The 16,347-nt window shown below is 47.4% G+C and overlaps 1 protein-coding gene and 1 pseudogene across 11 annotated transcripts in view; one reads left to right on the top strand and one right to left on the bottom strand.

Annotated features, from left to right (window-relative positions):
* The window catches only part of tctn1 (tectonic family member 1), a 232,908-nt gene that overhangs the window by 119,810 nt on the left and 96,751 nt on the right, over positions 1–16,347 (bottom strand). The gene's annotated exons all lie outside the window — the stretch shown is intronic.
* LOC148404759 (uncharacterized) lies at positions 70–1,657 on the top strand (annotated as a pseudogene).

Below are 16,347 nucleotides of genomic sequence, written 5' to 3'. Positions count from 1 at the left end.
CAGCCACTGTAAGCTGCAGAGAGTGCTTAACCCCTAGGCCCCGGTCAGGACGAAGTCCGGCTACAAAGGGGGTGTCAATTATAGTTTGGCATCAGTCTCAAACCGGTGAAGATCTAAGAATCCTGACCATTTAGCTCCCTGGGGGTTCAGGTGGCTCTGTGGAACTGAACAGAAAATGGCACTCAGAGGAGTGCTTGTCTGTGCTGTGGCTGTAGCATGCTTGCCGATGACATGGAGTGTCCAGGGTCCCCAAGGGGAAAGGGGAACTCCCACCCGAATCAAGAGAATGACGACCGAACTGTTGACAAAGTATATAACGATAAACCCAGATATACCACATGCAGACAACATGTGGTACCAGTATGTGTCAATGTTGGCCAAAGTATCCAACCAAACTGAATGTTACGTATGTTCCATAATGCCACGATCAAGTCAACAGCCCGTCCTACATGCCCGACCGATGCCAGAGAAAAATGGATGGTGTTTCGCATTACTAAGGGCTTTTGGGTTTGATCCCCTCGAAGGACTGAAACGGTCAGGAATTAACGATGCACAACTGGCCACCCATCCCTGTTACAACATCTCCAGGCCATTCACAATAGTGGCAAAAAGTTCTGTTGTCACACCCGCTCCAGTGACTCTCGAAGTGAGTAAAGCCATCTCACATCCCTTGTGCTTCCGACGAAGACGTGTTGATGGAATAAAGGTGGGAGATACAAAGCGCTGCATCACCACCGCACTTCTAGAAGGTACCGGCGAAACCTCGATGAATACCACAGTAGCAATCAGACAAATCCTAGCAGGAGGCGAAAATCCCCATTCTATCATCGAAGGGGGATGGTGGCTCTGTGGTCGCCGAGGCTACGCAGTCCTTCCCGGACGATGGGATGGCACATGTGCCCCCGTATATGTGTCAGATCACACTGTGTTCCTCAGTCTGACACATTTTCAGGAACATCATCAACGAAAGACCCGTGCAGCTGTGGCTCCCACCTTCCGTCCCTACGACAGTGTCTGGGGCTCAGACGTACCAGATGAATACAAGCTTTGGAGCACAGGACAAAAGGTGGCGCTCACACTCTTTCCACAGGCGGGTGTGGCTAAAACTATTCTCAGAATAGAAACCATGGACTACAGGTTGAAGAGCTTTGTTTTACTCTTGAAGCCCTTACAGGTTACCAGACAGAGCTACAGGCTCTGAGAATAATGGCACTACAGTCCCGAATGGTTTTGGACCTCCTGACTGCTGAAAAAGGAGGTGTGTGTGAAATAGTTGGTACTTCCTGTTGTACCTACATCCCAGGAGAAAATGACACCCACATCGAATATGCGCTACAAGGACTTCGGAACCTCCGTAAGGCTATGTCCCAAGATGAAGCTCCAGCCAAGGATGCCCATCCCTTTTGGTGGCTGTTTTACGGTGATTGGAGGCAACTTCTCTTGAAGGTTGCAATTGTTTTAGTTGCCATACTGTTATTTCTCTGTATTTTTACATCGTGCATCATACCTTGTATTCGTCACATGATAACTAAAATGTTGACATCAGCGTTTGCTGTCCAGAATATCATGTTGGTCCAGCGTGAACAAGATGAGTGGGACCACCTTGCGTAAATCACCTACCTGTCTATTTTTCTTCCTATTAATGATCCAAAAAAAAAAAAAAGGGAAAAAACATTCCATTATGACGAACTTAGCCAAAGCCGAATGGAGAGCTGTAGTTCTGATAAACTCTGGAATGTAAACTTTCATGCTTTTTGATGGTACTATACTATATTGTGTAAGCATATACTCATTTATACACATATGTAGTTATTAGTTGATGTTTTGTTTTCCCATGAATTCCAATGTTAAACAGGGGGGAATGTTGGAAATGATATACTTTTTATCATTGGATTCTATGTAACTACTTTTGTGTGCAAGATTCTCTGCAGTATCCGGCCTCGTGAAAATGACTTGGGGGCATATGGCAGTCATTAGCCGCGCTATACAATAAGCCCCACAGTTAGCTAGACATGTGCAGATCATGTGATTGTCATGGGACGGCTGAAGCAGACAAAGGTCATGAGTACGGCACAGCAATGTATTCCCAGAGGCACTAAAGACAACGTCTGTGTTGAACTAATGGTCAAGAGACGTCCATACTGCCCCGTCCATAAGAGTACCCCCTGTGTTCTGTGGTAATGGATATAGCTATGGAATGTTTTTCCTGTCTGGAAACCTACTCGACCATGTACACTTGCCCCTTTGTTTCTCTCTCAATAAAAGCACGGCTGAAACTCAGAGCAAAGCGCGAGTCTCAGTCACACTTGCTGCGTGTGTCTGGGATGCGCCCTTCTGCGCAGGAGAAAACGCCAAGCCAAGAAAGACCTACCGTCTCCGAGATTGATTTCAGATAAATGTTGTCAACCCAACACAGCCCTAAACAAAAGGCAATTAAAAAAACGTGTAGAATTTGCCAAGGCCCACAGCCTGCTAAATGGACGGACACTAGAAAAGTGGCAGAAAGGTGGATTTCTCAGATGAGTCTAAAGTTGAATTACACCACAACTGCCGCAAATACTGCATGAGACCTACTGGAGCCCGTATGGATCCAAGATTCACCCAGCAAACAGTTAGGTTTGGTGGTGGAAAGACTAGTGTCTGGGGTTACATTCAATATGGGTGTGTGCGAAACATTTGCAAGGTGGAAGGCAATATCAATAGCCTAAAATATCTAGAAGTATTAGCTACCTCTTACATTCTCAATCATAAACGGGGTCAAATTTTGCAGCAGGTGCTCTATCTCATACATCCATCTCTACATCAAAGTTCCTCAAGGCAAAAAAGATCGAGGTGCTCTAGGACTGGCCAGCCCAGTCACTAGACATGAACATAATTGAGCATGTTTGGGGGAGAATGAAATGGGAAGCTTGGAAGACAAAACCAAAAAATTCTAGATGAACTCTAGGAGGCATGTAAGACATTCTTTGCTGTTCCTGATAACTTCATCAATAAATTGTATTCATTGTCAAACAGTTACAAGCTTTTTTTCTACAACATAGTGGAACTACAGAACTTCTGTCAGGGACTGTAATTGCTGTAATCTGGAGGGGTGTTTTGCTGCAAAACCATACAGTGAGTATTTTTCTGACTAATTCATTTATTCTGCAATGTAAAAATGACCCCAATGTAAGGCAAGGAGAGCAAAGTCAAGCAAAAAATGAATACCGTATTTTCATGACCAAAGGACACACTGTACTAAAAGGCGCAGTCTCAGTTATGTGTGCCATTACTGTATCTAACACACACATAGGGTGCACCGCATCATAGGGCGCATGCTTGCCATTATTTACAGTACACAAAAAACGTCACGGGAGCAAGAAAGTGAGTTCGGTTGTACTTTATTCTACTGTTTAACCATGTACTCTACTGTACTCAAATTATTGTCGATCGATATTCATACGCAAATTCGTTCAAGTCCTCATCTTCTGTATCCAAATTAAACTGTTGGGCAAGTTCGCCATCTGACATGCCAAATTCCCTCGCCATTGTCTCGTCGTTGTCACGTTGCTCTTCGGCAATGATCCTGGCTTTCCAGGAAGCTTGAATTGTGCGTCGTAAGCATGCCTCTTTGTCTATGCCATTTTAGAGGGTCATAATGTTGTTTTCTATGCACAAACGATCGTATTTATTTATCAATGGCAACGGAGGTACATACTCTACATCTTACATGAAGTCTTCTGATTGGTTTACTGCCCCTTTCTACGTAAAATGTAATGTCCTCTGATTGGTTCATCGGGTCTACATATTACGCCTGTTTATTATGTCTGTGTGGCGGAAGCCACACTAAACAACTATGCAGATTTGCACAAACGGTAGAATTTATTTATCAATGGTGGCGGAGGTACGTACTTTGCTCAAACAATAGTATTTATTTACCGATGATGGCGGAGGTACGTACTCCTCTACGTGTTACATCTAGTCGTCTGATTGGTTTACCAACCCGATCAATGTAAAACGTATTGTCCTCTGATTGGTTCATCGGGTGCCTGTATTACGTCTCTGTGTGGCAGAAGCCACACAAAACAATGGCGGCGAAGGTACGTACTCCTTTACGTGACACGTCTAGTCCTGTGATTGTTTTTTTTGTCCTGATCTACGTGGCGGAAGCTAGAGATGCACCGATCCGGCTTTTTCAGTTTCGATACCGATCCCGATGCCGTGGCTTTGCGTATTGGTCGATACCCGATACCGATCCGATATTATGGTTGATTTAACAAGTTACATACCTCTACATGTGGAAAAATAAAATATAGCATCGGGACAAGAGAATAAACAAGTGACTTGGTCAAATACAATAATCAAGCAATGTAAACATGTGTTCGCACACTTTCTCATACATTTCTGACAGTACAGTCTCAGAAAAATACTTGCGCGATGGCAAATTGTACCGTGGCTCCAGGTGCTCAAGTAAACGTCGGAAGCCCTCGTTTTCAACAACACTCATCGGTTGTCCATCCAAAACCATGAATTCCAGCACTTTCTCAGTAATTCTCATAGCTTTTGCGCTATTGCCTGGGAATTTCTCCCGTCTTTGCAGTGCATCTGCTAACGTTAACTGCCGTGTAGGTCCACCTCCCGCTCCCTTAGATCTGCTCAACAGCTGGAACTCCTGGTGCTCCGTTGCATAGTGTTTCTGGAGATACTTAATTAAATTGGTAGTACTATAACTGGCAGTACTACCACCACCCCTGGCAACATTAGCTTTGCAGACATTACAAACTGCCGTCGAACTAGTTGGCGTGTTCAGTTTAAAGTACCTCCACACAGCTGACTCTTTCGTTCGCTCCATGTTTGCGTTTGTTTAGAAAACTCTCGTGGCATGCGGCACACGTGCTGCTGACGTATGACGTAGCCCACGTCCCAATAGATTAAGGAAAGGATCGGCTCACAGATCGGCTGCATTTTCCGATACCCGATCCATCTATTTTGTTGATATCGGGACCGATATCCGATCCAGATATCTGATCGGTGCATCTCTAGCGGAAGCCACACAAAACAATGGCGGCGAAGGTACGTACTCTGTGTTACGTCTAGTCCTCTGATTGTTTTTTTTGTCCCGATCTATGTCTACGCCTGTATATTACGGAAGCCACACAAAACGAACTTTACAGATTTTGGAATTTGGTCAACACAAAAGGCGCCCTTCTTAAATGGTGCACCTTTTTTTTTGAGAAAATTAAAGGCGTTTATGTGCGCCTTATCATCGTGAAAATACGGTATAAAAGATTTTAACCAGAGGTGAGTATTAACATATGTCAGGGTTTTCCAGGTTATCTTTATCGTAGGATTATGTTGGAATGCAACAGGTAATACATACCCTACCTTGTCCTCTTTATCACAAGGTCGTAAAACATCCCCTGACATGTTTATACTAGAGGACAAGGGCTTTCTACTCAGCCTACTCATCCCCCCCACTCTGTTTCTCTTAATAAATATGCCCTTGCAGGGTGGAGAGTTCAGACCTCCATTCGAACATCGCTGCACGCACAGCGACGAATGGACTCTCCACCTGCAGGTGTCTAAAAGGACTTACTTGTCTCCCGTGTGGTTCCTGCAAAATAAGTTGGAGTGAGTGAATCTCTAACATTTTGGTGCCGAAACCCGGGATCCCTCATACCCGCTATCTGTCTGACGAAGAAGGACGTGCTGCATTGTCGACAAGCCAGCGTCCATTAGGAGGACCTGGAGAAGAAAGTCCTGGGAAGAGAATTCTTCGCTGGGCCAGCATCTTAGGTCTGCCTTCGTCTGACAGAGGTGGATTGACGGGACCCGGCAGTGCAACGAACCAGGGGACAAGCAAGTTAAAGGCCTGAAGTTGTGTGATTGTGTTGTTGTTTGTGAAACGCGTAAAAAAACAACACAGGTGCACGAGAGATACGGCTTTGATTTGTCCGAGCCATGAGATACGGCTTTGGTTTGTCCGAGCTATGAGATACGGCTTTGGTTTGTCCGAGCTATGAGATACGGCTTTGGTTTGTCCGAGCTATGAGATACGGCTTTGGTTTGTCCGAGCTATGAGATACGGCTTTGGTTTGTCCGAGCTATGAGATACGGCTTTGGTTTGTCCGAGGTATGAGATACGGCTTTGGTTTGTCCGAGCTATGAGATACGGCTTTGGTTTGTCCGAGCTATGAGATACGGCTTTGGTTTGTCCGAGCTATGAGATACGGCTTTGGTTTGTCCGAGCTATGAGGCCTAAAAAAAAGCGCTGGAGTTTGTGTGATTGAGTTTGTGACTGGTAGGATAAATTGACTAAAAAGCAGTTCTAGTGTTGATCCACGGCAAAAAAACAGGCTAGTAATATGTTGAAAGGTCAATTTAAACCTGCATTGAGGATCCTCAAAGAAAAAAAAAATTGAAAAAAAATTGTAAAACTACTAAAATTAAGATGGGAACTAAGAACTGTAAATCTCTTGCTCTGCTCTTCTTTGAGATGAGAAGTTCATGGCAAGTAGATTTCTTAATTGTATGCAATACATGCTGAAGTGGTAGAAGTGCTAGAGTGTGGTTGAAATCTTCACAAAGAGATGAGAACGAATTCAAGAGACAAAAGCTAGAAAGATGAAAACTGATGAGGTCATAAGTGTTTGTCAGACCAGGACACAATAAGGCCCCTGTGAGCAGGTGCAAGGCCGCAGCTCAAGCCGCGGCTCAAGCGAGGGGCAAGAGGAGTTTAATAATAATAATAATAATAATAATAATAATATTTTTGAGGTGGCAAATTACAAATGACTAGAGATCAAATTGTGTTACACTAAAGTTAAAATATGCAAATCAAGTGGTAAAGAAATGCAACTTGCTTCTAGAAGATAAATAAATAAAATTAGAATGTGCTGTCCTCGTGTGCATGGAAGGGACCAGCTCATGATCGACCACAGGATATGGCCAGCCTGTGACGAATCATTGGTGCTGGGACCTACCTTCCGCACGCGAGAGCTGTGCATGTGTGTACGTATGTGTTAAATTGATGAAGATTGGCTAAACTTTTAGTATAAAGAAATTTGCTAGACTGTTGTCTATTCAATTTACACCGCAGAACAGAAACAATTTGACAGAAAAAAATGAGAGGAAAAGAGAGAAATCTGTTTGCAAGCAGAAACTAATCCACACTAGTGCATGTTAAGTGTCGAGCCCACATGAGAAATTCGAAGAAAAAAAAAAACTACAAAACATGCTTTCAGGAATTGGAAAAAGCTAAATTGTGAATTTAAGATTTTGCAATGCTACATTTAATAGGAATAATTGATTGGTTGTGTTATAAGATTATACAAAATTCTAAATGCAAGCTACCGTATTTGCCGGTGTATAAGTGGACTCGGTGTATAATTTTATCATATATCCTTTGTATAAGTCGAGCTCAATTGTTGCATTATATTAAACTTCAAAATTCAATCAGAAATATGCGAAATTTATTGACGAAATGTGTTCAAATTCCGGGAGGCCGTGCGCATGCGCAGTGGCCGGAAATAGCTCCAGCCGAGCGGATCGGCTGTTTATAAGCAAAGCGGAGGAGATCGCGGAGCCTCATTTGACTTCCAACGGCCGGCGAGCTCGTGCACGCCGCCCGGCACATCCAGGAGGCCGTGCGCATGCGCCAAGTGGCCGAAAATAGCTCCCGCTGAGCGGATCGGCACTTTATAAGCACCGCGGATGAAATCGCGGAGCCTCATTCGACTTCCAGCGGCCGGCGAGCTCGCGCACGCCGCCCGGCACATCCGGGAGGTTGTGCGCACGCGCCAAGTGGCCGAAAATAGCTCCCGCCGAGCGGATCGGCTGTTTATAAGCAATGGGAGGAGATCGCGGAGCCTCATTCGACTTCCAGCGGCCGGCGAGCTTGCGCACGCCGCCCGGCACATCCGGGAGGCCGTGCGCACGCGCCAAGTGGCCGAAAATAGCTCCCGCCGAGCGGATCGGCACTTTATAAGCACCGCGGATGAAATCGCGAAGCCTCATTCGACTTCCAGCGGCCGGCGAGCTCGCGCACGCCGCCCGGCACATCCGGGAGGCCGTGCGCACGCGCCAAGTGGCCGAAAATAGCTCCCGCCGAGCGGATCGGCTGTTTATAAGCACCGCGGAGGAGATCGTGGAGCCTCATTCGACTTCCAGCGGCCGGCGAGCTCGCGCACGCCGCCCGGCACATCCGGGAGACCGTGCGCACGCGCCAAGTGGCCGAAAATAGCTCCCGCCGAGCGGATCGGCACTTTATAAGCACCGCGGATGAAATCGCGGAGCCTCATTCGACTTCCAGCGGGCCGCGTACTCGCGCACGCCGCCCGGTTCAAATTTTCTAAGTGCAACGCACAATGAGATGCATGAGAAACGGCCTTGGTTACCATCACATTTGAAGCGATGAATACGAAGTTAAATTTTATGACTCGGTGTATAAGTCGAGGTCGATTTTTTTCGGTCGATTTTGGCTCGAAAAAGGTCGACCAATACACCGGCAAATACGGTAAATCTGAGAGTTTGAGTTCTTCAAATTTAAAAACAAAGAAAAATTCAGATTAATTTGCCAGTTGTTTGTTTTAGTTAAGTTTTTTTTTTTTTGAATTGGTGGATTGTTCTACCAGGAAAACCTTAGTTGAAAATGATATATGAATGTTGTGTGGTGAGCTTGGATGAATTGGGACCAATGTGATAGGAAGACTCCTTTTTGGAGACTGAGTGAGATGCATATGATGAGCATTGATTAATGATTGCCTGAATGAAAGGTTGAATGGTTGAAGCCGTTGGCGACTACTATAGAAAATTAGTAGAGCGACTTTGATGAAAGAGTGATTTTGAGCAGGTTGAATGCTAAAAAAAACCACGTAGTTTTTCGAGAAAAAAAAAAGGAGAACCATTAACACATGTAGAAGATGTGTGAACTGAGAAATTAAGAAGCGTTTTGGAAAGAAAGTCAAATTAAATGATGATGAAATCATATGTAGTAATACAACAATTTACTACATATGGATTCTCTAAATCATACAATTGAGTAAAATAAAAAATACGTTTTGATTTGTATTCAAATTTCTAAGATTCTTGTGATAAACAATGAGAAAACGATTGAAAAGTAACGAAAGAAACTACAAGAAAGTGAAAATGTCTAATCAGTTGCTAGCTGAATGGGGAGCCCCATTCGGGGAGGCCATCCATTTACTTGCTAAGCTAGTTGTCAAAACAGTCCAATTGCCACGAAAAGTAGCTATATGAACGTGTGCAGTACACACACACACGAGACTGATAAGGTGTCAAGAGGTAACAAGCTTGCAGACAGATTCCACAAAGCTGCAGCGCAAAGGACACTTCAAATTTTATATACACAAGAAGCAGATTAGATCACTGAAACATTTTTAAAGATGTGCAGCGACAAAGTCCATAGAGTGAAATTCAATTATGGATGAAAAGAGGGGCAAGATTAGAGAATGGCATATATAAATGACCTACCCTACCAAAGAACCTATGCAAATGGGCAGCAATATTGAGCCATGGTGCGTGTCACATTGCTCAAGAGGAGGGATAGTGGGGCAGGTCAAAACAAAGCAAACGTTACCAGCAAATTGATGGAAGCAGCTACATTTGGAGATAGTCTTACAAGTTTGATGTCCCAGCCTGTCATTCTCAGTGTCAGGGTCCCTGAAACCCAATCCGAGACTTCGCCTTCAGCCGTGAACAACTACAAAATAGTGCCTGGCTCTGAAGCACCTTTGACCTTTGGCGAAGGACAAGAAAAGACTGCTGTTGTGCTTGGAGGGGGACAAGTACACTCCGGAGGACAGACAACATCCTCGGGGACGAGAAAAGACAGTGAGAAGCGGAGGAACTCACAATGATGAAAATTGACTCATTTGAACAATGGACTCATTCAAGAGTGATGGATGGGGTCGCTCTGAAGCAACAAAGTGGGTGAAGTGCGGCAAAAAGATATGGACCGACGACCAAATCGCACTCCTTGCTACGGCGTTACCAAATTTGGTGGAGCTTGGTTCAAAGTGGAAGGGAGGTTCATTGTACACCGAGTTTGATAGAACTGAGGAGATTTGATAAATAAATAAAAAAAATTGAAAAATACGTAGGGCTACAGAGAAAAGCATTATAATCAGAGATTGAACGAATTTGAATAAAACAAATAGTCTAAAACGGTAGGAAACAAGAGCAAGATCTAATATTTTGGCTCATCAAGCTTAAGACGTAGAGGTCGAGTTATATAAATTTTAGAACAGGACATTTGGCAGTCAGGAGGAAGCTAGGTTGCTCAATGTACCTACTCAATACAATAGTAAGGTTTTTTGTACCACAGTGGAGGTTGGATGGTCAGAAAGTTAGGTACGTTCAATTTTTGACATTCACACAATCATGCATAGGAGTCGCACAAGGCGACAGTTAACAAGACAATGACTGCAATAGGGGCCACCTACGACTGCACCGACATGAAAAAGTAGAAGCGAGAGAGCAGAGTATGGGATTATATGCTAAAACGTCTGCTATACACGATTGAAATAAATGGACTTCGTTTTCCCTCGCCCGGACGCGGGTCACCGGGGCCCCCCACTGGAGCCAGGCCTGGAGGCGGGGCTCGAAGGCGAGTGTCTGGTGGCCGGGCCTTCGCCCTTGGGGCCCGGCCGGGCATAGCCCGAAAAGGAAACGTGGATCCCCCTTCCCATGGGCTCACCACCTGTGGGAGGGGCCGAAGGGGTCGGGTGCAATGTGAGCTGGGCGGCAGCCAAAGGCAGGGACCTTGGCGGTCTGATCCCAGGCTGCAGAAGCTGGCTCTTGGGACATGGAATGTCACCTCTCTGGCTGGAAAGGAGCCCGAGCTGGTGTGCGAGGCAGAAAAATTCCGACTAGATATAGTCGGACTAGCCTCCACGCACAGTTTGGGTTCCGGTACAAGCCCTCTCGAGAGGGGCTGGACTCTCTTCCACTCTGGAGTTGCCCACGGTGAGAGGCGTCGAGCAGGTGTGGGTATACTTATTGCCCCCCGGCTGGGCGCCTGCATATTAGGGTTCACCCCGGTGAACGAGAGGGTAGCCTCCCTCCGCCTTTGGGTGGGGGGACGGGTCCTGACTGTTGTTTGTGTCTATGCACCAAACGGCAGCTCAGAGTACCCACCCTTCTTGGGGTCCCTGGAGGAAGTGCTGGAGAGCGCTCCTTCTGGGGACTCCATCGTTCTACTGGGTGACTTCAATGCTCACGTGGGCAATGACAGTAAGACCTGGAAGGGCGTGATTGGGAGGAACGCCCCCCCCCGATCTGAACCCGAGCGGTGTTCTATTGTTGGACTTCTGTGCTCGATATGGATTTTCAATAATGAACACCATGTTCAAGCATAAGGGTGTCCATGTGTGCACTTGGCACCAGGACACCCTAGGCCGCAGTTCGATGATCGACTTTGTAATCGTGTCATCGGGTTTGCGGCCGCATGTTTTGGACACTCGGGCGAAGAGAGGGGCGGAGCTGTCAACTGATAAACACCTGGTGGTGGGTTGGCTCCAATGGTGGGGGAAGATGCCGGTCCGACCTGGCAGACCCAAACGCTCTGTGAGGGTCTGCTGGGAACGTCTGGCAGAATCTCCTGTCAGGAAGAGCTTCAACTCCCACCTCCGGCAGAGCTTTTCCCACATCCCGGGGGAGGCGGGGGACATTGAGTCTGAGTGGACCATGTTCCGCGCCTCCATTGTTGAGGCGGCCGACCGGAGCTGTGGCCGTAAGGTCGTTGGTGCCTGTCGTGGCGGCAATCCCCGAACCCGCTGGTGGACACCGGCGGTAAGGGATGCCGTCAAGCTGAAGAAGGAGTCCTATCGGGCCGTTTTGGCCTGCGGGACTCCGGAGGCAGCTGACAGGTACCGGATGGCCAAGCGGAACGCGGCTTCAGCGGGTGCTGAGGCAAAAACCCGGGCGTGGGAGGAGTTTGGTGAGGCCATGGAGAATGACTTTCGGACGGCTTCGAGGAAATTCTGGTCCACCATCCGGCGTCTCAGGAGGGGGAAGCAGTGCAACGTCAACACTGTTTACAGTGGGGATGCGTGCTGCTGACCTCGACTCGGGACGTCGTGAGTCGGTGGGTAGAATACTTCGAAGACCTCCTCAATTCCACCTACACGCCTTCCATTGAGGAAGCAGGGCCTGGAGACTCTTAGGCGGATTCTCCAATCTCTGGGGTCGAAGTCACTGAGGTAGTTAAAAAACTCCTCGGTGGCAAGGCCCCGGGGGTGGATGAGATCCGCCCGGAGCTCTTAAAGGTTCTGGATGTTGTGGGGCTGTCATGGCTGACACGCCTCTACAACGTTGCGTGGACATCGGGGACAGTGCCTCTGGATTGGCAGACTGGGGTGGTGGTTCCCCTCTTTAAGAAGGGGGACCGGAGGGTGTGTTCCAATTACAGGGGAATCACACTCCTCAGCCTCCCTGGTAAGGTCTATTCAGGGGTGCTGGAGAGGAGGGTCCGTCGGGAGGTCGAACCTCGGATTCAGGAGGAGCAGTGTGGCTTTCGTCCTGGCCGTGGAACAGTGGACCAGCTCTACACCCTCGGTAGGATCCTCGAGGGTGCATGGGAGTTCGCCCAACCAGTCCACATGTGTTTTGTGGACTTGGAGAAGGCGTTCGACAGTGTCCCTCGGGAGGTTCTGTGGAGGGTGCTTCGGGAGTACGGGGTGCCGAGCCAACTGATAAGGGCGGTTTGGTCGCTGTATCACCGATGCCGGAGTCTGGTCCGCATTTCCGGTAGTAAGTCGGATTCGTTCCCAGTGAGGGTTGGACTCCGCCAAGGCTGCCCTTTGTCACCGATTCTGTTCATAATTTTTATGGACAGAATTTCTAGGCGCAGCCGAGGCGTTGAGGGGGTCCGGTTTGGGGACCTCAGCATGGCGTCTCTGCTTTTTGCAGATGACGTGGTGCTGTTGGCTTCTTCAGGCCGTGATCTCCAGCTCTCGCTGGAACGGTTCGCAGCCGAGTCTGAAGCGGTCGGGATGAGGGTCAGCACCTCCAAATCCGAGTCCATGGTCCTCGATCGGAAAAGGGTTGAATGCCCTCTCCGGATCGGGGATGAGATCCTGCCCCAAGTGGAGGAGTTCAAGTATCTTGGAGTCTTGTTCACGAATGAGGGGAGGATGGAGCACGAGATCGACAGGCTGATTGGTGCAGCGTCGGCAGTAATGCGGACCCTGTACCGGTCCGTTGTGGTGAAGAGAGAGCTGAGCCAAAAGGCAAAGCTCTCAATTTACCGGTCGATTTACGCTCCTACCCTCACCTATGGTCACGAGCTATGGGTCGTGACCGAAAGAACGAGATCCCGGATACAAGCGGCCGAAATGAGTTTTCTCCGCAGGATGTCCGGGCTCTCCCTTAGAGATAGGGTGAGAAGCTCAGTCATCCGGGAGAGACTCGGAGTAGAGTCGCTACTCCTCCACGTTGAGAGGAGCCAGATGAGGTGGCTCGAGCATCTTATCAGGATGCCTTCTGGACGCCTCCCTGGGGAGGTGTTCCGGGCATGTCCCACCGGTAGGAGACCCCGGGGACGTTCCAGGACGTGCTGGAGAGACTATGTCTCTCAGCTGGCCTGGGAACGCCTTGGGATCCCCCGGGATGAGCTGGATGAAGTGGCTGGGGAGAGGGAAGTCTGGGAGTCCCTCCTAAAGCTGCTGCCCCCGCGACCCGACCCCGGATAAGCGGAAGAAGATGGATGGATGGATGGATGGATGGACGTCTGCTATACAGTTACAGATAGGAGATTCTATCAAAAGAAGCTACATGAGAGATGGATTAGAATCCCTTTGTCTGTGTGTTCTGTGTTCGTGCGTACTCTCTGTAAAGTTGTGACAGTCTGTTGTCGTTCGTCTGAACTTTGTATGCCGTTTTGTGTATGTGTGCGTGCAGATGTGTGTGTGTGTGCACACCCTATGTGGGTGCGAGCGTGTGAGGAGAAAGAAGGCATGGGTAAGACAATCTCTTTTAAACCAGGAGGCAATAAATGGGAACGCCCCTGTCATAAGTAGTCTTTGGTTAAAGGGAATCATTAGGAGGTGTTCAAACTCTTCCCGCAAACACTCCTATTTGCCAGTTAAATGGGCACTACAATTGACTACGAGTGTTGCAAACAACAGATGAAGAGCACTCCTTGGCAGATTATATGATCAGGACGCTCAAACTGTGTCAAAGACAAATTTACTGCCGCCTGATCTTTCCTCCTCACAGGTCGACAACCCCATCAATCCAGGAGACTGGGTCTACATCAAGGTCATCAAAAGAAAGAACTGGGCCAGCCACGGCGGGGGGGGGGGGCATTCCAAGTCTTGCTGACTACCGCAGTGACGATCGCTGTACGGCCCAGTTGGATTCACCTCAGCCACTGCAAGTTCCAGAGAGTGCTGGACCCCTAATTCGGGGTGGTGGGGCGTCTCAATGATGGTGGAGCGAACAACGATCCCCACTCCGCTAGGCGAGGGGATGTCCCGGTGTCTCTGCTATCCTAGTAGCAATGGGGATCCATATGCCAGATGGATCCTCTGCTGCGTTGTGGTTGGAGCGTGCTATGGTCTATGGACTCATCTGAACACACCAAATGACAATGTTGACCATGGAAAACGATGGTCACACGATGAGAACTTTGAAGCCATACGAAACCAACACTTGGTACCGGTATGTAAAGGTCACTGTGAGAGCTCACACACGGGAGGGGTGTTATGTGTGTTCGAAACTCCCATCTTCCTCCACACAAGGTCACTTGGAGGCAAGAGCAATGAATGTCACTGAAGCGAAATGTATGGCATTCATGGGAGGAGTTAGATATCAACACCGAGCTGTCACAATCAGTGATGCCGACCCATCCCACTCTGGACTTGCAGACGGTGCCTATGATGAACTCTTCTGGGCAAATCTCAATGTGACTGTTAGAGGATGAACAATACCATAAGTAGCCTACACAGAGAGACCAGCTGGGGTGAATTACACATGTTACATCCAAGGTAACAGGACCCACAGATGCATTAACGACGACTGCTCTCCAGGAGGAAACTGGATGGGAGCTTTGGACATCACCGCTGTGTGCCAGGATGAGAGAGCCGTTTTCAAGGTGTAAGGGCTCTACTACCAACATGGCTGCACCATCGGACGGGACCTACTTCATCCAGAAGTTCAGAAGAACTGCCTCACCTGCATCCTATGAGTGCATGTGCCTGTTCAGAATGGATCATGGTTTTGTGGTCACGAGAGTTGTCCGATGCTGCCTGCCAACTGGACACGAGTGTGTGCGCCAGTGTGTGTGACAGAACACACCTACAGACTAGAACATCATCAGCTGACGGGAACACGAGCACATATACAACTTCTTAGACGTGACAGATGTGATAATGATAATGGGACGTGGATTGCGTAGATGCTGTTCTGTTGAGCATGTATTACGGAAACTTGTTGATTTGACCATCAAATATGCTTCGCAAGTAATGGATACACTGATGTACTGTTTCTGTGTTTTTCTTTTTATTTTTTATTGATAGCATTCTGGTCGCCTAAGGCAGAGGGACCGTGTAAGAATTTTCCTGCTAATAACATCTGGCCAGCAGGTTTTTCGCTTACACAATAAGTTTGATCTGGGGTATTGAGGTAATGCCTCATCTTCACTGGGAAGTGTTGCTATCATTGTTTGTTGTTTTTTGTTTTTACTATTCTTCTTTCTTCATTATACATATATATGTTTTTTCTTACTTGTCTTTGTTGTTTGGGGTGGCATAATCACATGATAAAACAGGAGGGAGATGTCAGGGTTTTCCAGGTTATCTTTATCGTAGGATTATGTTGGAATGCAACAGGTAATAAATACCCTACCTTGTCCTCTTTATCACAAGGTCGTAAAACATCCACTGACATGTTTAGACTAGAGGACAGGCGCTTTCTACTCAGCCTACTCATCCCCCAACTCTGTTTCTCTTAATAAATATGCCCTTGCAGGGTGGAGAGTTCAGACCTCCATTCGAACATCGCTGCACGCACAGCGACGAATGGACTCTCCACCTGCAGGTGTCTAAAAGGACTTACTTGTCTCCCGTGTGGTTCCTGCAAAATAAGTTGGAGTGAGCAAATCTCTAACAACATACAATTTCTTAAATCTGTTTCTATCATCACTGCAATATGGATTCAACTCCAAAAAGCTAGCTTTTTGAAGTGGGTGCACACTGATCCGTGTAGTCACTTCACTGGTTCTTTTATATAAAACAAATTATTTTAGGTGCATTTTAGGTAATGCACCTAAAATAATTTGTTTGATATAAAAGAACCAGTGAAGTGATTAAAAAGGAAAAACAAGATGAACTTAGTACAGCTGATCCG

The sequence above is a fragment of the Syngnathus floridae genome, chromosome 1 (assembly GCF_059516105.1).
Source record: "Syngnathus floridae isolate MCC-2025c chromosome 1, RoL_Sflo_1.0, whole genome shotgun sequence".
NCBI lineage: Eukaryota > Metazoa > Chordata > Actinopteri > Syngnathiformes > Syngnathidae > Syngnathus > Syngnathus floridae.
This window is presented reverse-complemented; position numbering and strand designations above follow the sequence as displayed.